The sequence below is a fragment of the Pseudophryne corroboree genome, chromosome 3 (assembly GCF_028390025.1).
Source record: "Pseudophryne corroboree isolate aPseCor3 chromosome 3, aPseCor3.hap2, whole genome shotgun sequence".
Taxonomy (NCBI): Eukaryota; Metazoa; Chordata; class Amphibia; order Anura; family Myobatrachidae; genus Pseudophryne; species Pseudophryne corroboree.
In genome coordinates, this window is record NC_086446.1 from 192,051,997 (window position 1) to 192,077,472 (window position 25,476).

The 25,476-nt window shown below is 48.1% G+C and overlaps 1 protein-coding gene and 1 long non-coding RNA gene across 5 annotated transcripts in view; one reads left to right on the forward strand and one right to left on the reverse strand.

Annotated features, from left to right (window-relative positions):
- The window catches only part of LOC135055093 (heparan-alpha-glucosaminide N-acetyltransferase-like), a 1,318,407-nt gene that overhangs the window by 1,075,907 nt on the left and 217,024 nt on the right, over positions 1-25,476 (forward strand). The gene's annotated exons all lie outside the window — the stretch shown is intronic.
- Positions 1-25,476, reverse strand: part of LOC135055094 (uncharacterized) — a 32,781-nt gene that overhangs the window by 3,767 nt on the left and 3,538 nt on the right. For both annotated transcript variants that reach the window (XR_010243644.1, XR_010243645.1), the window contains exon 3: positions 6,586-6,623. This is a non-coding gene — a long non-coding RNA (uncharacterized LOC135055094). The remainder of the gene's footprint in view (positions 1-6,585; positions 6,624-25,476) is intronic.

Here is a 25,476-nt window from a genome sequence, read left to right on the forward strand (position 1 = left end):
CAATAAGAAAGCCTAACCTTCCCTCCGTCTAAAGAATTAAACGTTATATTTGGAAAACCTGGAGAAAAAATTATAGATCCAAAAAAGGGTTCTGCTTGCTTTTCCCTTCCCTGAGGAAGATAGAAAAAAATGGGAAAACACACCCATTGTAGATGCATCTGTCTCCAGACTGTCAAAAAAAAAAGGTAGTTTTACCTGTCCCTGGATCTACTGCGTTAAAAAAAAAAACGGCTGATCGTAAAATTTACACTACGCTCAAATCCATTTACACTGCTTCAGGAGTGGCGTCAAGGCCCACTATTGCCTGTGCATGGATTTCTAAAGCCATATTAAAGTGGTCAGGCACATTACTAGAGGATTTGGATACAATGGATAGAAGTGACATTGAATTGTTTTTACGTAACATACAGGATTCTGCGGGGTTCATGGTGGAATCCATGAAGGACCTGGGTACGCTGACTGCACAGATATCTTCCATGTCGGTCTCAGCCTGCAGGGGACTCTGGCTACGCCAATGGTCTGCAGATGCGGAATCCAGGAGTAGTGTGGAGAACCTACCCTACACAGGTCAGGCTCTATTTGGGGAAGCGTTGGATGCATGGATTTCCATGGCAACTGCGGGTAAGTCACCATTCCTTCCCTCTGCTACACCTTCTATGAAGAAACCATTTTTCTTCAGCTGTGTCACAGTCCTTTCGGACCGCTAAGGCAAAAAGTCCAAGCCTCCTACCACATTCTTTAGAGGTGGTAGGGCAAAATCCAAAAAGCCTGCGCCCGCAGGCTCCCGGGACCAGAGACCTGCTTCTGGTTCCTCAAAATCCTCAGCATGACGGTGGACCGCACAGCCTGGAGGACGGGCTGGTGGGTGCGAGACTTAGACGTTTCAGATACACGTCTGGGTGTCGTCTGGCCTGGATCCATGGGTACAGGATGTTGTGTCCCAGGGGTACAGACTGGAGTTTCAAGAACTCCCGCCTCACCGATTCTTCTAAATCAGGCTTGCCAGCTTTGCTGACAGACAGGGCTATCCTACAGGAAGCCATCTTGAAATTGGAAAAGTCACAGGTCATTGTCCCAGTTCCACCTCATATGCAAAACAAGGGTTATTATTCAAACCTATTCATGGTACCGAAACCAGATGGTTCGGTCTGACCAATTTTGAACTCGAAATCGTTGAACCCTTACCTGAGGGTGTTCAAATTCAAAATGGGGTCTCTCAGAGCAGTTATTTCAGGTCTGGAGGAGGGAGAGTTTCTGGTATCCCTGGATATCAAGGATGCGTACCTCCACATTCTGATTTGGCCACCTCACCAGGCTTATGTCAGATTTACTATGTTAGACAGTCACTATCAATTCCAGGCACTGCCATTCGGTCTCTCCACAGCACCGAGGGTGTTCACCAAGGTGATGGCAGAGATGATGGTTCTCCTCTGCAGACGGGGTGAACATAATCCCATGTCCGGACGATCTGCTTATAAAGGCATCGTCCAGGGAGAAGTTGTTGCAGTCCATTGTTCTCACGACTCATCTGCTCAGGGAACACGGTTGGATCCTGAATCTTCCAAAATGACATTTGAAGCCGACCAGGAGGTTGTCTTGTCTGGGAATGATCCTCGACACAGCAGTGCAGAGGGTGTTTCTTCCGGAGGAGAAAGCGTTGGTGATACAAACAATGGTCCGGGATGTCCTGAAGCCTGCCCGTTTGTCGGTTCATCAGTGCATTCGCATTCTGGGGAAGATGGTGGCCTCTTACGAGGCTCTACAGTACGGAAGGTTTCATGCTCGGCCCTTCCAACTGGATCTCCTGGACAAGTGGTCGGGATCTCATCTACACATGTACCAGAGAATACGTCTGTCGCCCAAAGCCAGGATTTCACTCCTCTGGTGGCTACAACTACCTCACCTTCTGGAGGGCCGCATGTTCGGGATTCAGGACTGGATCCTTCTAACCACGGAGGCAAGTCTCCGGGCTGGGGCGCAGTCACTAAGGGGGAAACCTTCCAAGGAAGGTGGTCAAGCCTGGAATCCAGCTTTCCAATAAACATTCTGGAACTAAGAGCTGTCTACAACGGTCTCCTCCAAGCGGCCCATCTTCTGCGAGATCGAGCCATTCAAGTGCAGTCGGACAATGTAACGACGGTGGCTTACATAAACCGACAGGGCGGAACGAAGAGCAGAGCTGCATTGTCAGAGGTAACAAGAATCATCCTCTGGGCAGAAAAACACGCGTCGGCGCTGTCAGCAATCTTTATTCTGGGAGTAGACAACTGGGAAGCGGACTTCCTCAGCAGACACGATCTCCATCCAGGAGAGTGGGGACTCCATCCGGCGGTGTTCACGGAGGTGACAGATCTTTGGGGTGTACCTCAAATAGACATGATGGCCTCTCGTCTCAACAAGAAGCTTTGGCGGTGGACGCCCTAGTGACTCCGTGGGTGTTCCAGTCAGTGTACGTGTTTCCTCCACTTCCACTTATTCCAAGAGTTCTAAAACTCATAAGGAGAACAAGAGTTCAGGCGATCCTCATTGCTCCGGACTGGCCAAGAAGGGCTTGGTACGCGGATCTTCTGGATCTACCGTTAGAAGGGCCGAGGCCTCTTCCTCTTCGGGAGGACCTGCTGCAGCAGGGGCCGTTGGCTTATCAAGACTTACCGTGTCTACGTTTGATGGCTTGGAGGTTGAATGCCAGATATTAGCTCAGAAGGGCATTCCGAACAAGGTTATTCCTACCCTGATACAGGCTAGGAAAGGAGTTACGTCTAAACATTACCATCGTATTTGGAAAAAATATGTATCTTGGTGTGAGTCCAAGAAGTTTCCTACGGTGGAGTTTCAACTTGGACGGTTTCTCCTCTCCCTGCAAACAGGTGTGGATATGGGCCTGAGGTTGGGATCCGTAAAGGTCCAGATTTCGGCCCTATCCATTATCTTCCTGAAACAGTTGGCTTCCCTCTCGGAGGTTCAGACCTTTTTGAAAGGGGTTCTGCACATCCAACCTCCCTTTGTGCCGCCTACGGCACCGTGGGATCTTAACGTGGTGCTGCAGTTTCTCCAATCGGATTGGTTCGAGCCTCTACAGGAGGTTGAGGTCAAGTTTCTCACATGGAAGGCTGTTACTTTGTTGGCCTTGGCTTCTGCTAGACGTGTGTCGGAGCTGGGGGCTTTGTCTTGTAATAGCCCCTACTTGATCTTTCATGAAGATGGAGCTGAGCTGTAGACACATCAGCAGTTCCTTCCGAAGGTTGTGTCGGCATTTCATATCAGCCAGCCTATTGTGGTGCCAGTTGCTACTGACTCCTCAAATTCTTCAAAGTCCTTGGATGTTGTAAGGGCTCTGAAAATCTATGTGAAAAGGACTGCTCGTCACAGAAAATCGGACTCTCTGTTTGCCCTGTATGATCCCAAGATACTTGGGTGTCCTGCTTCTAAGCAGAGGATCTCTCCCTCGATCAGGTTCACTATCCAGCATGCGTATTCTACGGCAGGATTGCCATGGTGGGTTCTTCCTGGGCGGCAGCCCGGGGTGTCTCGGCTTTACAGCTTTGCCGAGCGGCTACTTGGTCGGGGTCGAACACGTTTGCAAAGTTCTACAAGTTCGATACTTTGGCCGCTGAGGACCTGACGTTTGGTCAATCAGTTCTGCAGGAGCCTCCGCACTCTCCCTCCCATTCTGGGAGCTTTGGTACATCCCCATGGTACTAATGTGGACCCCAGCATCCTCTAGGACGTAAGAGAAAATAAGATTTTAATTACATAACGGTAAATCGTTTTCTCGTAGTCCATAGAGGATGCTGGGCGCCCGCCCAGTTCATCGTGATCCTGCAGTGGTTACTTGGTTCAGTACTGATTAGTTCTTGGTTAAGTACTGTTTTGTTCCTTGGTTAAGTAATCTTGTTCAGCCATTGCTGATGTTTCAAGCTAGTTAGCTTGATGTGCCTTGTATGTGTAAAATCCTTCTCTCGAAGTTGTCCGTCTCCTCGGGCACAGTTTCTAGACTGAGTCTGGTAGGAGGGGCATAGAGGGAGGAGCCAGCCCACACTCTCAAGCTTTTAAAGTGCCCGTACCTCCTAGTGCACCCGTCTATACCCCATGGTACTAATGTGGACCCCAGCATCCTCTACGGACTACAAGCAAAGGATTTACCGGTAAGTAATTAAAATCCTATGTTCAAAGCGTAATAATCTCCTATAAAAATTTAATTTGCAGCTCCATGCGCTTCACACGGGGACACAATTCTAATGTGGGGGAGGGGGGGGCGCACCTGCTTCCTACCTTAATTGAACAGGAAACGGGTCCCTCCGTCCTGGCCAGCGTCATCTTCCCATTGATATTTGGGAAAATGACACTGGCCACTAGAGAACACCGTACTAGAGTCTTTGCTTTCTATGTGTGGCGCCATCTTTTCGAAGAGATCACAGAGAAGATGGCGCTGCTGAAGCCGGGAACAGGTATACTTAGGGGGAGGGTGTCAGACCCGTCCCTCTCCGGGTCCCTCCAGCAGCCCTGGCCTGGGTAATTTGTAGCCGCCGCCCCCCCCCCCCCCCACCACCACCAAACCCCTCTCTGCGCCACTGCGTGTTAGAGCACTAAAGGGCTCCTCTTCTATAACCTGTCATACATTTGAGAAACAAACTGTACTATGTTGTCTGGCCCTGAGAGGAGTCATAGTGCCGTCTCTAATTCTGAGTCTGACATTAGTTATTGGCACAACTATGGGCCCTGTTCAGGTTTGTTAGCAAACCAAAAAAGTTAACAGTTGGGCAAAACCATGTTGCACTGCAGGTGGGGCAGATGTAACGTGCAGAGAGATTTATATTTGTTTGGGTTATATTGTTTGTGTATAGGGTAAATACTGGCTGCTTAAATTCTACACTGCAATTTAGATTTCATTTTGAACTCACCCCACCCAAATCTAAAGGTGCATACAATCGGTGCGATGTAACCTTACGATTTTCACTATATAGTCAAAATCGTAGGGAATGATAGTGCAAAACGCATTGTGTGTACACAGCTTGCGATACTGATGCGCACTCCAGTGGGGTCGGCATCGCAAGAAAAGATAGCAGGCTAGTCAATCTTGACTATATTGTGTACGATCTAGTATATAGTGTAGTCAAAATTGGCACTTACTCAAAATCTTACAGTCAAAATCAAACTGTGTGTATGCACCTTAAATCTCTCTGCACATGTTACATCTGCCCCACCTGCAGTGCAACATGGTTTTGCCCAACTGACAACTTTTTTGGCTTGCTAGCAAACCTGATTAAGGCCTATAGTTGTGCCATGAACTTTAGTCAGACTCAGAATTAGAGACAGCACCAACAGTCTTGGTACTATGACTCCTCTCTGGGCCAGACTGGACATCTGGAACTTATGTCAAATTGCAGAAGGGCTGATGGCCTGATAGACCAGTCCGGCCTGAAAGCCTTGCCAAGTAGCTCCGCCAGCCCAAGGCTCTGCTCAGCCGGCATGTAGAAAGATGGGGTGTGCCCCCACACGGAGTGATCATGCCCCATTTTTGTGCATGCACAGAGAGGGATGCCAAGGCTGAAATGCAGCCCCAGTCTATCCCTGACTCTTCCTTAATCCTCCTTTACTTGTTCCCTATAGAAGCTGTCTGTCTCTCACTTTGGTATTTGGAGTCTAATTGAGAAGCTCTGATTGCTGACAAGTGCTTTATGTACTGACCTATGGCACGCCAGGTTGTTGAGTATAGTGTTCAAATCTTTTTGTTATTGCTCTTATCTTAGCCATGCTCCACCTTGGTTCTGTTTACTATTGTGTCTGTTATCCTGCTGACTCAGATTGTTTATGATTAAACATAGAAACAGAATTTGGCAGCAGATAAGAACCACTTAGCCCATATAGTCTGCCTCTTTCCTATCCATATTGTTACCTCAAACCCTATTTGATCCTTATTTCTTTGTAAGGATATCCCATACTTGCCTACTCTTCCTGAAGTTGCAGGGGGGCTTACAATTTTTGGGGTAGCCCCATGCATACCCGGAAGAGCAGGCGGATCTCCCGCATCCTGACCGCACCCTAATGAAGCTGGCAGGATGGAGAGATAATCACTGGCATTCATGTGTGCATGGGGGAGGGGGACTAAACTGACACAAATCGCATCATTTTATCCCTACCCCCTTCCTGCTGACTCGCGAATCTCTGCATTTTCCCAAAGTGGGGGCGGGGTGTAATGCATACTTACCTACTCTCCCGGATTCTGCGGGAGACACCCGGTTTTCGGGTAGTCCCCCCCAGCCCCCGGAAGAGTGGGCACCCCTCCCACATTCTGCCCACTTCCTAGTGAAGTGGGCAGAATAGGGAGAATAACACCATAAAACCACGGACCCGGCGGGGGGGCGGAGCCTAATGACGCGATCAGATGCTAATCGCGTCGTTTTAGCCCCGCCCCTAACAAAATTTCATCCAATTACCGTCTTTCCCGGTGGGTGGGTGGGGCCTGCTGATGTAATCAGCTTGGCTCCTCCCTCATCATCGCCCACCTGCTTCTCCTCTCCGGTCATCTCCCGGAGAGGAGAGTTAAAATATCGGCAAGTATGGTGTAATGATGTCAGAGCTCACCTGAAGTTCCCTGCAGCATCTCCTCTTCGGGCTTCTCCCTGAGAAGAGAAATGAAATGTAGGTAAGTATGGGATATCCTTATGTCTATCGCATGCTTGCCGAAATTTCTCTACTGTCTTAGCCTCTGCCACCTCTGCTGGGAGGCTATTCCACTTGTCTACTACACTATATGTGAAGTAATTTTTTCTGTTTGCTCCTTAGCCACATGCAGTGGTCTTTTGTGTGTTTCACTTAGTTGTTGCCTGGTGCTGTTGTTTAGTGCTATTATTCTGAATCAGTCTGCAAACTCCTATAGTATAGTAATATATTCTATTCTCAGGAGTTGATGTATTGCTAAGATGTCTGGTAGAGTTTTATTACCACCCACAATAATTTATGGGAGCAATAGAGTGCCAGTGTGCACATCATGATCTATGACTGAAGGGCTGTTTTAGGTAACACAGAAGACTAGTTCTATAGGTTTACACAACTACTAGGTGCATTCATCACAGATAGTGCCCATAACTAGGACTGTGTTCTTGTTGTTGTTGTTGTTGTTGTTGTTGTTTTTATCTTTAAACCAGTTTTATATTGCTGTAAAGTTGGTGTTAATTAAAGCTAAGTTATGTTCACAAGTCTAAATTGCCTGGCAGAGAGCTGTATTTTGCACCTAAGCATTGGGCACTAAATAAAAGGCTGGGGGGGGGGCGTGGCCTGGACGCTGCTCTGAGTGGATGTGTAGCACCAGAGCTCCAGCCACTATAGGATTAAACCCACTCACCGCTGTTAATTCCTGTGGCTTTATCACCTCTACCAACTTTACCCACAGCTGTGGGCAGAGACCCGAGCTCCGTGATACCGCCGGGCGGCCCTCGTAGCCGAATTCCATCTGAGGCCTTCATCCAGCTCTGAAGCCGGGGCCTCGAGTTTGGTGCCTCCCCGAAAACGGGCTCTGGGACCGGAGCGCGGCCGGAACGGGACTCGTAGCTGTCTCCCCCGCCACCTGAACTCCCGCACAGGCCATCTCCTACCTGAATCTGACCCTCGGGCACCAGCTGGAGAGGGAGGGCTCCTTCTCTGCCTCCTGCCGCTGCATCTATTCTGTGGAGTCCCCTGCCTGTGCTCCCGTTGGCGGCCATCTTGGTACACCCGAACTGTGAGTACCTGGAATTGCCCTGCATCAAACCTTGCTCTGTGGCCCTCGTTCCCCAATATTTCCACCTGCCTGCCTCTCACCCCGCCAGTGTACCTGAGCGCTCACCCTCCTGTGGCCCTCCATAGCAGCATGCACAATTTGCGACTAGGCTGACCTGCGGCCTCCCTCAGCTCCAGTACTGCAACCTCTAGCTGCAGCACCTACCAGCCGGGGACGCATAGTCGGTGTGGTGGACTGGCCTGCTCCCCTCAGACTCTGCTTCCGCTGGCACAGGGGGTGGTGTGTGCCCGCTGAATTCCCCCTCCACCATTGTGTTACAAGTGCCCGCTACTCTGACCCGCTACTCGCGGTCCTCCTGCTCCTACCGGAGACTGTATATTTACTACCACCCTCCGGGGAGTTCGGAGAGGGTCGGCGGCTGCTCATACTGATTGCACCGCCCATACATTAACGGAGGCCCGGAAGACGGAGAGTGCTGGCCATTCTTAATCTCTTACCCTCACGGTGGATGTCTTCACCCCTGTTGCGGTGCTGCTTTATATTCTGATTTATCTGTACTCATACATTACAGTGCACCCGGCTGGGCTTCCCCGGCCATTTTCTGTGAACTGCCTACAATGTGATCTCACTATGCGACGCACCCGGCCCCGTGGGTGATTCTAATGCTATAGGAGCTTCCCCGTCCCCGCCCAGGTGTTGACTACCAATCTACCTCATCCCTCTCCGTCACCATGCCTAAAGGGGGGGAAAAATCAAATGCCCATAACCTGGTGGGCTACTTCAAGAATTCTACTCCGTCCTCTACTCGGAAATCATCACCACCTCCGCCCACGTCAGCAACATCTGACCGTGACTCGGACGATGACTCTTCCTCCACTCCCGCCACTAAAGCGGATGTCGCTCTTCTCCTGTCCGAGATGCGCAATATAAAAAAATCAATCCGTGCGGAGGTGCAAGAGGCTATTTCTGGTCTGAAAACGGACGTGGACAGCTTGGGAGCCAGAGTTGACGCCATTGAAAGAAAACAAGAAGAGCGTATCGCCTTTCAACAAGAATCAGAACAGGAGATGACTCAAATGCGTACAGATGTTATGCGGATAAACAAGAAGATTTGGATAATAGAGGCCGTCGGAACAACCTTAGAATCCGTAACGTCACCGAGACAGTGGAACAGACCCACCTCACTGATTACCTGCTCCGCCTGTTCCGCTCACTCGCTCCCTCTGTTCCTGGCGATATGCTACTTCTAGATAGGGCTCACAGGGCCCTACGTCCTAGATCTCAGGATGCTAAAAAGCCGAGGGATGTAATTCTGCGTTTCCACTACTTTGCTGTCAAAGATCAAGTCTACGCCAAAGCTCGGGTGTCTCCTGCCATATCTTTCGAGAGCTCCGATCTCCTAGTCTTCCAGGACTTGTCACCGGTTACATTGAATAGAAGAAGAGAACTAAAGGACATAACCAAAACCCTGAGAGACAACAATGTTAGATACAGATGGGGCTTTCCCTTTGCCCTCCAAGTCAGATCTGATGGTAAAGTCCTATCTGCTAGATCCCCTGACGAGGCCCTTCAACTACTCTGCCACTTGAACATCTCCGGCCCTCTGGCTACCTCTCAGCATCCTCCCCCAGTCAACACCTCCACTTCCCTCACGGCCCTGTCCTCCAATTGGAACACTGTTGGATCTGCCTCCCATACCTCTCCGGGTACATGACGCTACATTTGTTGCTGCCCTTGAGCTGGCCTCATTCCCGCAACGGCTCTCATTGGATCTCAGGGTGTCTTTTTGCGTTTCATCAGTGTTCCCATACTCTGCAGAGTCCTCTGTTTAGTTAATGTTTACTGTTTTTTTGCCTTATTATATTTGTGGAGGTTGGGCCTGTTTGGGTCCTGGGACCGGGGTTATCCGCGGTTGTCCGCGCGGCCCCCGGCCCCGGGTGGCCCGACCGGGTCACGCTTTCTTTTCCTGTTTCTAATAGTTCCAATGTTACTGTTTTTCTCCTTCCCTACGATTACATTCTTATTTCTAGGGAACTCAGGAGGTGGGGGTCTACGGACCTCTATTTTTTCTAAGGTCAGGTAGTCATCATACCATGTTTCCCCTCTGTTCCTTTAGATTTGCTCTCCCTCCTTTCCTCCCCCCCCCCTCACCCCTCTCCCCCCCCCTCCCTCCCCTTCAGCTCCTTTTGCCTACTAACTACAATACGCACACTACATTGGTTTTGCCCACACACGGGACTCGGTCCTCACAAGTCTCTCCTCTGAGCGGCTGGGTTCACCCATCCCCCATTCGGCCTTCACGGTCGACGTCGGACGAATTAGGCCCGCGGGCCTGTTCCCTCCTTGGGTCCGACCTGTGAGAATGGATCTTCTCTGTTTTCTAGTTGCTGGTGCTAACATATGCCTGTTTTTCCTCTGTTCTCCTTCTATTTCTCTTCTTCTTTCTCTGGTCTTTTTCCCTTCTTTTTCCCCTCTCTCTTCCGAGGTCCCGCTGGTGCGCTTCCGCTTGATTAGTGCTCCACTTCTATTCCATGGTTCTTAGAATAGTTTCCCTGAACACGAAAGGTCTGAACAGCCCACGCAAACGCTCTCTCTTGTTTCAGTCCCTTAAACAACTCAGAGGCGATATTATATTCCTACAAGAGACCCACTTCTCTGGCGCTTCACACCCTGAACTTTGGTCTAAAACCTTCCCACACACTTTCCATGCTTGCGATCCCATACGCAAGAAGAAGGGGGTCTCTATACTCTTTGCTAGCCACCTGGCTTTCACCCCCTCCGATATATTGAGGGACCCTGAGGGTAGATTTCTGCTGTTAGTGGGGCTATTGAATGGGACCCCCTACACATTCTTGAATGTTTATGCTCCAAACCAACTACAGGCCCCTTTCTTCCATTCCCTAAATAGCCGCTTAGCTCTGCACAGAGGCGGTACTGTGGTTTTGGGTGGGGATTTTAATGTGACCCTGGATAGTGCTCTGGACAGATCTAAACCTCTGCCCAAATCATTGCGCTCCTCTCATTCACGTAATGCAGCTGCTTTGAATCTCTTGCTATCCCGACACCTTCTCTTCGATGCATGGAGAGTGAAAGAGTCGAACGCTCGAGTACAGAGCCTGCTCAATGCATTCTTGACGCCTCCATTTACCCTAGCACGTGGTCAGACCACGGCCCGGTCACTGTGGACGTCCCGGGCCCACATCCTCCCGCTCGCCACCCTGCATGGTGGTTGAATGACAGAATCCTTCTTAATCCCCAAACGAAAGCCCACATAGCTGCCGAAATTTCCCATTACTTTAATACAAACGCATCTCCGACTGTTTCTCCTATGTTACTGTGGGACGCTCACAAGGCGGTCTTACGCGGATGCCTGATTAGCGCCTCCTCTCATAATAAGAAGGCTAGAGCCAACCGTATCCGGGAACTCTCGGACTTGGTCACATCCCTTTCGCTGAAACACAAAACATCAGGGTCCGAAGCGGATCTCTCTTCTTTGTCCTCTGCCAGGGATGAATTAAACTTGCTCTTGACGGCTAAGGTGGAAACTAGCTTGAAATGGCTCAACCAGTCTTTTTACGAAAAGGGGGATAAGGCTGATCGGCTGCTAGCTTCTAGGCTTCGGACTAGATTGGCAAGGAACAACGTTTTGTCTATCCAGTCTTCCCCTGGTAAGAAAACTTGTGATCCTAAACGTATCACCGAGACTTTCTCTCGCTTATACGAGAAGCTATACAATGCTTATGGGTCCTCACATTCTAGCCCGGATTTTCTTGCGGACATACGTGCCTTTCTGTCCCACTGCCATCTGCCCTGTCTGTCCCCAACGGTTTCCGCGGAACTAAACTCTAGGATCTCCAATGAAGAAATTGCCACCGTCGTTAAAGGCCTAAAATCTAACAAGGCTCCTGGCCCAGACAGCTTTTCAGCCGCCTACTATAAGACTTTTCTGCCCCAGCTCATTCCCCACCTTTCAACCCTCTTTAATGCTGTCCTACAGGGAGCTTCTTTTTCCAAATCAGCTCTGGAGGCTGGGATTATAGTTATTCTCAAGGAAGGCAAAGATGCATCCAATTGCGTTAACTATAGACCTATCTCGCTACTTAACTCTGATATTAAGATATACGCGAAAATCCTGGCCCTCCGATTGAACAGCGTATTGCCCCACCTTGTCCATAATGAACAGGTAGGATTTATCCCTGGCCGCCAAGCCCGCGATAATACGAGGCGGGTCATTAGCCTTGCTCACCATATCAACCTTACACATACCCCCGCTCTTTTGCTTTCTCTGGACGCGGAGAAAGCGTTTGACAGGCTAGGTTGGCCCTTTATGTTCGAAACTCTTGCTCACTTTGGTTTTCAGGGGGAATTTCTCACGGGGATTCAGGCTTTGTACTCGGATCCCTCTGCAAGGGTCTCCGTGAATGGAGTGTTGTCAGACCCTCTGGGTATCTCTAACGGTACCAGACAGGGCTGCCCACTCTCGCCCCTGATCTTTGCTCTAGTAATAGAACCGTTAGCAGCCCGTATCCGGACTTCGACCGATATTGGGGGGTTGGAGGTGGGGAGCTCTGTTTACAAGATCTCCCTGTTTGCAGATGATGTCCTCCTTTCGCTTTGCTCACCGCACACTTCTTTGCCTAACCTTCTCAATCTTCTGTCTGAGTACGGACATGTATCGGGTTATAAAGTTAATTGGTACAAAACGGAAGCTCTCCCCTACCACGTTTCTCCTACCCACCTATCCCGCATGCAATCCAACTTTAAATTTTCTTGGTGTGCTACTAAAATCCGATACCTGGGGATCTTTATTACGCACCACTACGGAGACCTGTATAAGGCGAACTTCTCCCCCTTGCTTATAAACATTAAGGCCGATCTCCATAAATGGCAGTCCTTGATTATATCCTGGCTGGGGCGTATCATAGCTCTGAAAATGAATATTATTCCCGCCTACTTTATCTGTTTCAGACGCTGCCTGTGAAAGTCCCGGACTCTGTCTTGGCACAAGTTCACTCTTGGTTTCTCCGCTTTGTTTGGAGAAACAAGGTCCCTAGGATCGGTTTCTCCACTTTACGCAAGCCAGTACAGGAGGGCGGTAGAGGCTTCCCAGATATCCGCCTTTACTATCTGGCCACTCATCTCAGCCAAGCTGTCGCTTGGTTCGCCCCTACTCAGAACATCCGATGGCTCCAGCTGGAATCTGCACTTGGCCACATTACGTCTTTGTCGTCCTTACTCTTATCCTCCTCCAAGGCTAGATCTCCTCATTTGCAACTGCACCCTGTGCTAGAATTCTCTTGCCAGATCTGGGACTACTGCACTCGGCGCTTTCACCTGCTGTCTTCCCCCTCTTCGCTTACCCCTTTATGGGATAACCCTTCTTTCGCCCTGGGTCAGTCTCTGACTCGCTCTCGTCCATGGTCGGAAAGGAATATCCGCATTGTTCTGGATGTACTGTCCGAGGGTGCTTGCGCGCCTTTATCGGATATCATAACAAAATATAATTTCCCGGAAGCGTACCCTTTTACCTATTTCCAGATAAGACACTTTGTCTCTTCTATATCGAATTCTTCCCCGTTCCAACCTTTATCCACTCTGGAGTCTTATTGCTATCATTAACCGCTTACCCGAGGAATTTTCTCCCTACTATACTCCCTTCTTCAGGTTTGGGGTCAGTCGACGACCCCGGCTTTTGTTCTCCAGTCGGAACGGGACCTAGGACCGCCGCCTGCTGACCATGATTGGTCGGATGTCTTCACTGCTGCCACAAAATCCTCCATCTCAACGCTAGTAAAGGAAAACGCCTACAAAATATTATATAGGTGGTACTTTGTCCACTCTAGACTCCACAAGATGTTCCCTTCCTCTTCGCCCACGTGCTGGAGAGGTTGCGGCGGCCATGGCTCTTTCCTCCACATCTGGTGGACGTGTCCCAAGATCATGCTATTTTGGGACTCAGTCGCACACCTGATGAGTACAGTGCTCCAGACCCAGGTATCTAAAGACCCTTGGTCTTTTCTGCTGGGCCTCCCCATTATTAACACACCTCCAACTTCCGGTAAATTACTGACACATATTTTAAACGCTGCTCGATGCTCAATTGCCCTGCACTGGAAACAGAGGGAGGCCCCCCTATTAAGCGGGTCATTGATAAAGTATGGTACTTCGCAAGCATGGAAAATATAACTGCATACCTCCATAACAGATCTTTCCGGTTCTTCTGATTTGGGAATTATGGTTCGACTCTCAAGCTCCCGCACGTAGAATGCGCTCCCCTGAGGGTTCTGTGGCACTCCTACTGTGATTTTGGTAATCTCCTAACCTATCGAGTAGACATGTGACCATCCTTAATATTACCTTTTCGTGTACCTCAAGTATTACCTTCTATCTTGCACTAGCGCTCCGAGCGGTATTTGCTGTATAAAGAGGAGCACGGGCGGATCCTCCTACTCTATACTTTCCTCGCCTTTCCCTTCTCTTCTTTTCTCTTCTCTTGCTTTTTCTTTATCCTTCCTTTCTTTACTGGTACAGTCACGAGATTATTTCTTGGTTCCTATTTAAACGGATTGCTTCTGTCGCTCCCGGTGTATATTTTATCTCTATTTCTTTTATTATCAATGTAATGTTTTTTATTATGGGAACCCCATGACCTTTTTCTTCAGATTATATCTCTGCTCTAGGTATAATGTTGTTTTACGGATATGCTCTCCCCACGTGTTGTGGGGGGTTAATGTAATCCTTTATAACTTGAAAATTAAATAAACAATTTAAATAAATAAAAGGCTACTACATGAGCCTAATCCAGTGATAATCTATACGTAGCTGCTGGTCCGGCATTCACCATGTGAGAACCAACCCTGATTTCTGCCAAGAGCTCTGATGAGAACTTCCTAGGGCGATGTCTATGTGAAAGCAATTCACTGAATAGCCTCAGCCAGACAAGTGCAGATATGGTGAAACCTGCTCTTCCATTGACCCCAATTATTTCAGCCATGTTCCGGTGTGTACAGTGCCGTGTTTAGGTAAGAAATAATTAAAAGCCAAACACGTATACACTGTAGAATTGAAATAATGTAATAAATAGCAGGGGAAAGTATTTAAACAGGAAATTGAAAGTAAAGGTCCCGTGGCAGTTGTCTGGGGAAAGAGTCAGAATGTGTGATAAATACATATTATATTACTATGGTTGCTCTAAATCACCTGCATTTTCCTTAATACATGCCAAGAAGTATGCTTCATACTTATGCAGCTCACACTGAGGATACAGCAGCGCACTCTGCTCATGTTACCTGCTCTGAATAAAGGGAAAGGACTATCCATCCGCAGATTAATAGAGAAACACACACACACCTAATTATATACATTTATACAGCCTGCCATTTCCCCCATGGTGTGTTGTAGGCATTTTAAAGGACTTTGGAGTGCCAGCTGCTCAAACAGGGCTGAAGCTGGTCCAATGTACACTGCTGGCAACCACTTTGTACCAACTGTGGCACATACCACTTACCATCATAGCTGTATCTTACTCAAACAGACCACAGGGTCCTCCTTGCTCAGTGCTGCTACCAGTTTGTGCAGTTACACATTAGTTCATACCACAATGTCATGAATTTGCGCCACCAGCACTGGAGCTGGTGCCAGATCATCCTTCAATGGCTGGAATTTCAACTCACAACTGGTATCCATGGGAAAACCTTTCCTTGTCAAATCTGAAACATAAAAGCTTGTGGGCCTTCTATTTCTGCGAACCACAGGCAATTGCAGAATTTGACCTCAAAAAGTTTTCTTGTATATCAACCAAGCCCTGATAGATCAAAGTACATTATGTATTTCTTTCCATTGATTGTTGAAGATAGTTTACACAGGAGTTTAACATAGAGGAAGAAATAATCATTCGCTTTAATGTATAATTAAGGATATTTCATATTAACTCAATGGTTCCCAAATTTGGTGTTGTGGCACTCTGGAGTGACTGGGTTGGAGGTTTAGGACCAATTCAAATTATTTATGGTAAATGTAATTGGCAAAACCAGTGCTGGTGGCTTCCAATCATAAAATATTTGGACAAACAGAAGCAAATCTTGTCCCTGACCACTGAACCAAAGGATGACATATAAACACAATTGACATATAAACACAATTTACTTAGTTTAAAAAAAAATTCAAAATTTCTCAAAAAGAAACGTCTGGCCTGGAGTTGCCGCAAGAAAAATTCTGATACTCTTGGGCGCCTTGATTCAAAAAAGTTTGGGAACCACTGTATTAACCTTTTGTGTCTATGACACGTCTTTGACAGCCAGGGCCTGCCACTTTAGTGGGTATCCTTGACTAAGAATGCCATGTGATCTACAGGGTTAGCAGATACAAATAAGGTGGCCTGTGGCAGCTCCTTGTGCATGCGCTGGTGTTTGGGATCCTTCACTACAGCATTAAAAATGATTCCTTTCCCATAAGCAGCTCATTAATGGTCTCAGAAGACTCATTGATGATCTGGTTAGAGGGACCACAGTGATGCCTTTGTGTGGCCTGCAAGAGGCAGGATGTCTGGAAAGATGGCTAAGAGATGTCCTCAGGTGACAGGTCAAAAGTGAGTGATGATGAGCTGTGGTGTGATCTGCAGGAGTCAGACGAGGCAAGCTGTGGGGATAGGAGACTGCAGGCTCATGTTTACAGATAGTATGGTGGTCTGTTTGCTGAGAGTACAGTAGGTTTTACAATGCAAGAGTCCAATGGAGTCGAGTACTAAAGAGAGAATCTAATGTGACTGGCAGAGTGGAGAACACCAGTTGTATATGGACTATATTTTCATGTGTAGCTCCACTAAAGAAAAATGGTTTGCGGCCCAGCTGCTCACTGATTAGACTGGGCCTGGCCAACCTGTGGCTCTCCAGCTGTTGTGAAATTGCAAGACCCAGCATGCTCTGGTACAGTTTTGCTATAATGGAATACTAAAACTGTGGCACAGCATGCTGGAATGTGTAGTTTCACATCAGCAGGAGAACCATAGGTTGGCTAGGGCTGGATTAGACTGTGACTAAGAGGTAACGTAAGGCCTGAATGGGGAATAAGGTGTTGTTATTTTCAGTTACATTATTACTAATAATTAGAAAACTTTAGGCGGTATTCAATTCTTTTCACATCCTTCCACACCCGTTCTGTTTCTGCTGACAGGCGTAGTATAATAATTTCAGCTCGTTACCCTTGGAGTATTGGGGCTCAGAGCTGGCATTAGGCATGCCTAGGGCATTTGGTATGCTTAGGAGCACCAGCAGCTTCTGCTGATTAAAATGATATGCGACATGCCTATAATCTGTGTGTGACTCCGGCTGTATCTGCATACGAAATGCTACGTTGCAGTGTATTCCTGGAAATCACTGTAATGTAGCATTTTGTATGCAGATACAGCCACAGTCGAACACAGAATATAGGCATGCTGCATATCATTTTAATCAGCAGAAGCTGCTTGTGCACCCTAGCCACATAGTAATGCAAATAAGTAGCATTTTCATAAACAAAGGTGCATGACGTTAGCAGAGCTGCCAGCTGACTCATGCCAGGCATCTCCTGCAGAACTAGTGGCGGTGCTAGGGGGCACCAGCCAAAATCTTGCCTAGGGCATCATATTGGTTAGGGCCGGCTCTGTTGGGGCCCAATCCTTTACGCAGCTAAACCTTATCACTATGGACGCAATATGTGCAATAACGGGGATCACGTTAGAAGGAGATTGGGCGTGATATATAATTTGAACACTGCCTTTTATATCTAACCTAGCGTTTGCCGGGTAAATCCTTGTTTTGTAAACAGTAGCGGATCTTGCCACAGGCAAGCAGGACTTTTGCCCGGGGCGCCGCCTTCCGGAGGGCGCCGGCGCCATCCGGAGGGCGCCGCACCAAAGCAAGATCCGCTGCTGCTGTGCCCCCCGCTGGCGCTGTGAAGGGAAACTAGAGTTTCCCTTCGTGGAGAGGACCTTTGCTGTGCGGTGCGCGATGATGTCATCGTGCACCGCACATTAAAGGACCTCTCCACGAAGGGCTTCACAGCGGCCAGCGGCAGCGGGGGGCACATTTCAGAGCGCTACAGTAGTCTGTACAGGGGGCGTAAATGACCACGCCCCCTGTACGAAGCCATGCCACCCATTGCCGCCCGTGGCGCGAAAAAGCCCCAGAACCGGCCCTGTTTGTAAATAAACTCTAATCACTGACCAAAAGCCTGCTGTCTTGGAGCTTTTCCTGTAATGTTAGATTTTGGTAACACTTTACATTAAATAAATATAACAACATTATCAATAGAATAGTTTAGTACCATGTTTGTCAACACATTGTGCAAATAGCGCAGTTTGACCCTATCATGAATCGCAGCATCATGCAGTGGGGGTGAGGTTATAGTTATATGATTTGTTAAGCACCTGTCAACATGCACCCATTTAATTGTATGCTGGAGTGATATGGGAGGGTGATCTGTCTGTGGGACTCCCCAAATATACGTGAGTCTCCGGAATGTTTTGTATTTGGCAGTGTGGGTATAGTGCTTTCCTGTGTGCTGTGAAAGGCTACATCTGCTGAAGTCTTGGACTTCCCAGAATGAAGAGAGCTCCAGATGTCCTGGGCTATATATATTTCACTGAACTGCTGTGGTAACTTTATTTCTCCTTCATCCACTAGGGGCCACTGGAGCGGTTACAATGGGGAAATAGTAGGCAGTAATTGGGAGCTGGCACTTTAAAATTCTAACACTGTGGCTAGCTCCTCCCCTACTATCTCCCCCCAAGCCAGTCTTAGTTTAGTGCCCGAGGTAGCTGGTTCACTTGGGTTTAGCTGAAGAATTTTTTCTTTTTTCTTTATTATTTTATTTTTCTTTCTTACACACACAGACTGGCAGCTCTGCCACTGCCAGTCTGCACCGCGGGAGCTGCCGGCGGGGTCCCATCGCAGCTGCGTGCGGCTCGGGATGGGCCCCGGCTGAGGGAGACACTGAGCTCTCCTGAGTTGGCGGACACCGCTGCGTGCGGCGCATGTCGGGACCACTCCATCCAGCAGAAGATTCCGGCAGCACGGCAGCGGTGAGTATCAAAAGTGGCCGGACACCGATGCGTGCGGCGCGTGTCGGGGCCGATCAGTCGAGCAAGACACCGCTGAGTGCGGCGCCTGACGACACTACATCAAGCGGTGAGTACAATCTTCCCCCCCTCCAGACTGATGTAGGATCTTTCTTGATTTAATGTACTCAGAAGGGCGCACTTACTGATTTAAACTGGGCGCCATTATGTGGGGGGCGGAGCTTCAGCCCGCTCTGTAAGCGGGCTCAGCGCTCTAAGCTACCCGGCAGGCAGCCGGGTGATATATATATTACAGCCCCGCGGGTAATACATATAAGTACTGCTTCCCGGCCGCAGCATACACCGCTCCCCGGCCGCAGCATACAGGCGGCCGGGGAGATACATTTACATAAGCACCCCTCCCCGGCCGCAGCATACAGGCGGCCGGGGGTTACATTACAATTGACACCTCCGGCCGCAGCATACAGGCGGCCGGGGGTTACATTACAATTGACACCTCCGGCCGCAGCATACAGGCGGCCGGGGGTTACATTACAATTGACACCTCCGGCCGCAGCATACAGGCGGCCGAAGGAGACTTCGCGCTTTCCGCTGAAGATGCAGCGGATTTGAATTGGGCGCCAAAGCGGGGGGGCGGAGCTAACTCCCGCTCTGTACGGCGGGCACTCTCCGCTCCCCGTGCCGCTGCTGCAGGACGTGACGCCGCGCCACAGTCCCCCGCTCCCCGGGCCGCTGAAAGCTCCCTAGTCATAGTATAAGGTATGAGGGGGGGAGGGGGTGATGACTTATAACCCGCTTTACTCAGCGGGCTCCCCGGCGGCTCCCAGCTCGGCCTGTCTCGGGGGTTTTCAGTCTGTCTATGCACTGCTGAAATATAGCTACATTCCTTCCTGCCCGGTATTTTATACATAGAGATCAGGGAACCTGCTCTATTACAGGAGCTGGGGCTCAGCTCTTTAATAATAAAAAATTTACTGTGCACTATTTCTTTACTCTACAAATACACAGTATTTATTTACCCTATTAGGTTCACATAGACAGTATATATCTACCCGGTTGGGTTCACTGTGGTGTGTCTATGTATGTATGTATGTATATATATATATATATAGATATGTTTGTATATATATTTAAGTGTGTGTGAGCTGTATATAGATATGTGCATACAATAATGCATAGGGGATAAAACAAGAAATACCATTTTCCCCCATCTTTTCTCACAGGCTGGCCACCATTCTGGAAAGCCAACGGAACCTACAGGAAACATCTGGTGCACCTAAATTAGCGGTACTCTACATACAGGGCGGGGTGTTGCCTTCCCTTTATTATTCCTTTGGTGTGACTAGTTACTAATACTATTAGTAATTTGGGGAATGTGCGTAAGGCATCAGACAGATAACGCTGTGACTCAGTACGCTAGTAGCGGGTATCTGTACAGGGGGGGGAGATCCTATAGCCTAGGGCTAAGACTCCTGTCCCACGGCGCAGCGCTACTGGTTCAGGTCTCCGCTGCTCCACAAAGTTTATTTGAATCGTGTCGGTCACTATACATTATAGTGCAGACTTTACATAGGGCTGTGTTTATTTAACCGCCTTTTCTCCTTTCGTTTGTCTCACCTGGGATAGTCAAAGAACTCCCTCTTAGGTGTGAAGTATGTGGTGGAGCCATCTGCATAGCCCTCCACGCACCCGCGGGACACTCCTGTTTGAACAGCTCAGATTATACAGGTAATGTCGCTGTTAACCAGAGACCTTGTACGTCATTTCACCTCTCCAGGTTTCTAAAGGAACCTTGCTAACCTTCCATGTGACCATACTAATGATGTCTGTTTTCTATGGAGTCTAAACCAGTGTCTCAGAATATCCAGGTGCATTATACAGCAGTTCGTCTGAAACTGCAGGTGAAAGAGGTGGACACGTCAAGTCCCTCAGGGGTCGACGCCGATGACGAAATGACAGCGACTGGTCCAGTTTCGGATGAGCTGGGCGGGCTCCGGTAGGCGACCGGCAGACACCCGAATACACAATTTCAGGTATCAAACAATGTTTGTTTTCCTATCCTTTCCCCGCAGACGGCAGGGAAGGGTATCAGAACCTCTCCAGGGTATACCCCTCGATGTATCGCTGGTCCAACAAGCTGCCGTTTTCCTGAGGCAACCTGGCTCAGGGATCCATCGAAGACATATATACGGCAGCAGGGTTCTACCTGGTCAAGAGCAGGTAGGTTGTGGAACAATTGTCCTCTAGGTTACAGGATGTTTCGCATCAGGATCAATGGAGACTTTGGAACAGGTCAGAATCACGATTCTGCGTTATGTTTCTTTGGAGATCTCCACGTCTGCAGGCTCGGAACCTGCATTTTCGCTTGGGCTGTCCTAACCCGACGACCTCTGGGGCTGCGACAGTGACAGGTGAACATGAAAACCTACGGGGCAGATGGTTCAGGGAAAGAACTTTCTGCAGGATTTCTTGAACCATTGGAGGTAAGTCCACTTTGCTTTCTCCTACTACTGCTCCAGCTCCAAGACAGACCTTTACCGGTTTTTTCTTTAGATTTTTCCGTGCCCTTTCAAGCTTTCGACTCCACACGGGAGATATCTCAGTAGCCAGGGGATCTCAGGGTAAAAAGGCTGAAGCAGAGGTTCAACATCCTCGGTCCAGTCTGATTTTAGGTCATCCTATACACCCACTACAGGTCAGACTTTCCTACCACCTGGAGGGTCCCAGGGTAGGCGCAGGTCGGTGGGAGAAGGCTTGGGCGGTTACAGACTAGATTTGGGGTACAACCGTCTCAGGAGTCACTCGGCATGGATCGGCCGATTTACGATGACAAGAGAGTCATACTGCAGGCGGCGCTCCATATGCTTCTAACCGCAGAGGGTGTTGATCCCTGTTTTTGAATCGGGACAGTTCTCAGGCCTTTGTTTTCTTTTCACGTTCCGAAGCCAGTTGGCTCGGCCAGGCCTATTCTTACCTTAGAATCCTTTCAGTCGGTGATTGCTAGTTTGAACAAGAAAGGGAGTTTTACGTGTCCCTTGTCTTCAGAGATGCCTGTTTACTGATTTCGGTTGGTTTTCCTCATCGGGCTTTTCTCAGATTCGCATTACAGGATTCTCATTTTCACTGTCAGTCCTTTCCTTTCGTTCTCTCTTCCGATCCCACAGGGTTCAGGAAGTTCGCAGAATAACTCTTTTTCAAAGGCAGGAGGTGACGTTGGTTCCCTAATGGGACAATCTACTGCTACTATCCCACTCTGTACATTAGGGGATTCTGAATGTCTGGGGGATCCAGAAGCTTCTGGTTCGACACAGATCCAATTTATGCTCCTCATAGACGTTTTCTCAACACAGTCAGGCTGCGACGTAATGAGTGGTCGCCTACACTCCCCTCTGAGCGGAGGACAACAATCTTCTTTCCACCAGGTCAAACTCCCGGATGAGGGAACATCCCCCGGAGTTTTGTCAGCTGGTCCGCTGTAGGCGGAGATTTCGGATCGACCTCAGGGCGTTCTGACTGACTCTTTAACCCTTTACTACTCTCGGACGTGAGCTCTGGCGGCAATAGCCGAGGATGCCCTCAGGGTTCCTGGGAGTTTCGGGTTATTCTATCCTGCCTCCTTTTCTATTTCTACCTCACGGTCGATAACACAGGAGGGGAATATGCGTACTAGTCCTCTCGGTGGCTCTGGTTGGGCCTAGCATGATTTGAAGATACAGCTACACCTGTTGTCAGTAGAGGAGCCTTGGCTCCTACCTCGACGGGGCTGTCTACATTAACAGGGTACTTTTCTTTGTTCATTTTACGCTGGTTTCGTTTGACCGTGTGACTGTTCACGAGACCTCAGAAGGGAAGAGTTCCCTAGTTCGGTTAGGCCTACTGGGCCCCGATTTCAGAAGTCTGTTACCTCTTCTCGCTTTTGCCACTTTTGGAAAACTTTAAGGGACATAATAAGGAAAAAAGGGGTTTTCCCCTTCTTTCAGTTACCATTCAGCCGCCATCCTTAGTTTCTCTGGGAGGTTTTGCTCGGCTGTGCTTCAAACCACATTGACCTGAATTTTAGGTCTCTTCCTTTTTTTTTCGGTTTTCTTCCAAAAGAGATTGACCTAGCGGCCGTAAATTCGTGCTCTTTTTCAAGGAGCACTCTATTGACAACTCCCCTGGCCGTAACTTCGTGCTCTTTTTCAGGGAGCACTCTATTGACATCTCCCCCGGCTGAGCTTCGGCCTCAGCGGTCGTCCCTTCCAGTGGGGATGTCCGTTTTTCATATAAATCTGACACTAGTGTCTTTCAGTCCTCTTTGAATGTTGTCAGGGCTCGCCGACTCTCTCTACAGAGATCTTAGGCTATTTGACAAAGTGTTTTTCCTCTTTGTTCTGTACGAGGCTCCCGTACTAAATAGCAGGGGTCCCAGCATAGGCTGGGCTATTGGATACATCTGACCATCAGACAGTCTTCTTGGCGGTTGCTCGAGAGCCTCCGTTTTCCATTTCAGCGCACTTTACGCGCGTTGTGGGACCTTTGTGGGCAGCTGCCCGTGGGGTCTCCACAAATACTTTATGTCGGGCGGCGACTGGGTCGGACCGACATTCGTTTTGTCAAATTCTACAAGTTTGACACTTTTGCGGCCTCTGCATCACAGTTTGGCCGAGCGGTTTTACAGGACTCTCAGCGCTCTCCCACCCGTTTTGGGAGCTCTGGGACGTCCCCATTGTAACTACGCTCCAGTGGCCCCTAGTGGATGAAGGAGAAATCAGGATTTTGGTACTTACCGATAAATCCCTTTCTCAGATTCCACAGGGGCCACTGGACGCCCGCCCAGCGCTGTTCCTCCTTGTTTTTTGCTTAACGGTTTGCAGATCACCATATGACTGCTTGTTGAGTTCAGGCTAGCCTGGTTTTTGTCAGGTTCTGTTCCAGGTTTGGTTTGGGTTATCCTGGTTTACAGGGCGTCATTAACCTCCTCTACCTTAAGGTTTGTTTATTCCAGCTCTCCTCGGGCACAGTTTTACGTAGACTGGCTTGGAGGGGAGATAGTAGGGGAGGAGCTAGCCACAGTGTTAGAATTTTAAAGTGCCAGCTCCCAATTACGGCCTACTATTTCCCCATTGTAACTACGCTCCAGTGGCCCCTGTGGAATCGGAGAAAGGGATTTATCGGTAAGTACCAAAATCCTGATGTTGGAACATTGTTTAAAATGACACAAAGTCAGTACTACACACTACTCAGCCTAAGCTGCATATGATTATATACATTGCTAAAAGCTGATTTCTGTGTGTGTGTGTGTGTGTGTGTGTGTGTGTGTGTGTGCTAATTTCCCAGACACACGGAAGCACATTGAAGGAACTAACAAATCTGCTTACTAAGGGTTAATACAGAGGAAGCATAAATAAAGCATTCAAACACCATTTGCAAGTACCGATGGATATCACTGATCTCCACTTACATGTCTTTCTGTAAATGCTTTTAAGTAAAGTGTCTTTTACTACATTTCACTCACTTTCTAATTGGCGAAGTGAACCAATATTTCTTGCATGTTTCCCTGTATTCCTGTTACACCAGTATGTTTGTTTTCAGCTCTCTAGCCTAGGCTCAAATCCTTTATATAATTTAAAGACACAGACCTATGTCCATTGAACTGCTTATATATTGATTTCTACAGAAGAGCCTCATATATTGATTTACCTTTTCATGTCACTAAACAAGTCCAAACTATACAAGTCTTTTCTTCTTAAACGCCGCCCCCCCCCAACAAAAAACCCCCCCAAAACATTATTTTGTGTCATTCTTTAATATGACTGGTAAGGTATGTATCCTTTTTTCTTTTTTTTTTTTGGCGGAGAGCAGGAATATTAATATATAATAATATATAATTAATATATAATAGATTGCTAGTAAAGAAAAATTTTTACTATTCTGCGTGTGTGTGTGTGTGTGTGTGTGTGTATATATATATATATATATATACACACTCACATATATATATATATATATATATATATATATATATGTGAGTGTGTGTATATATATATATATATATATATATATATAAAATCAATTTTAGCCGTGCTTACGTTCTATGTTAGAGCTGCATCTTTAAGGTAACCCCCTGTTAGTGGACGTTAGGATAACAAGTGGATAGAGATAGGTATCTAAAGGCCCATACACACTGGACGATTTTGAGAGGAAAGCAGCTAAGTTTTGGTGTTTGTAGCTGCTTTCAGTTCAAAACCGCCCAGTGTGTATGCCCTGGTAATGAGCGCTGATGCGCGCCCCTGCTTCATCGCCGGCGGACGCCATTCATCTGATGGTATTACCAGCAGATGAACGGCTTTCCATAGCGTCCTGCTGTGGAAAGTCGTTCATCCCCGCTCATATTGCTGTGCAGGGGAAGAAATCGCTCAGTGTGACTGTGTATGCACCTTTAGATGTACTAAAATAAATTTTATCCGTGTATAAGGTTATTAATACACCTTTTGCAAATGGTCACTGAATGTTACAATATTATACAACAAATAAATGAAATTGGATACCTGAAAATGTATTTCTGGTATAAAAGCAGAGGTAGTGAAATATGTTTTTTTTAAAACGTGGTGCAAATAATGCATGTCATTCTACATACACAATAACATTTTATAACCTGTCCTGTGTCAAAAAGGGTACATTGTTTAGCTATCACCTCACCCTTACGGGTGTAAGTTCT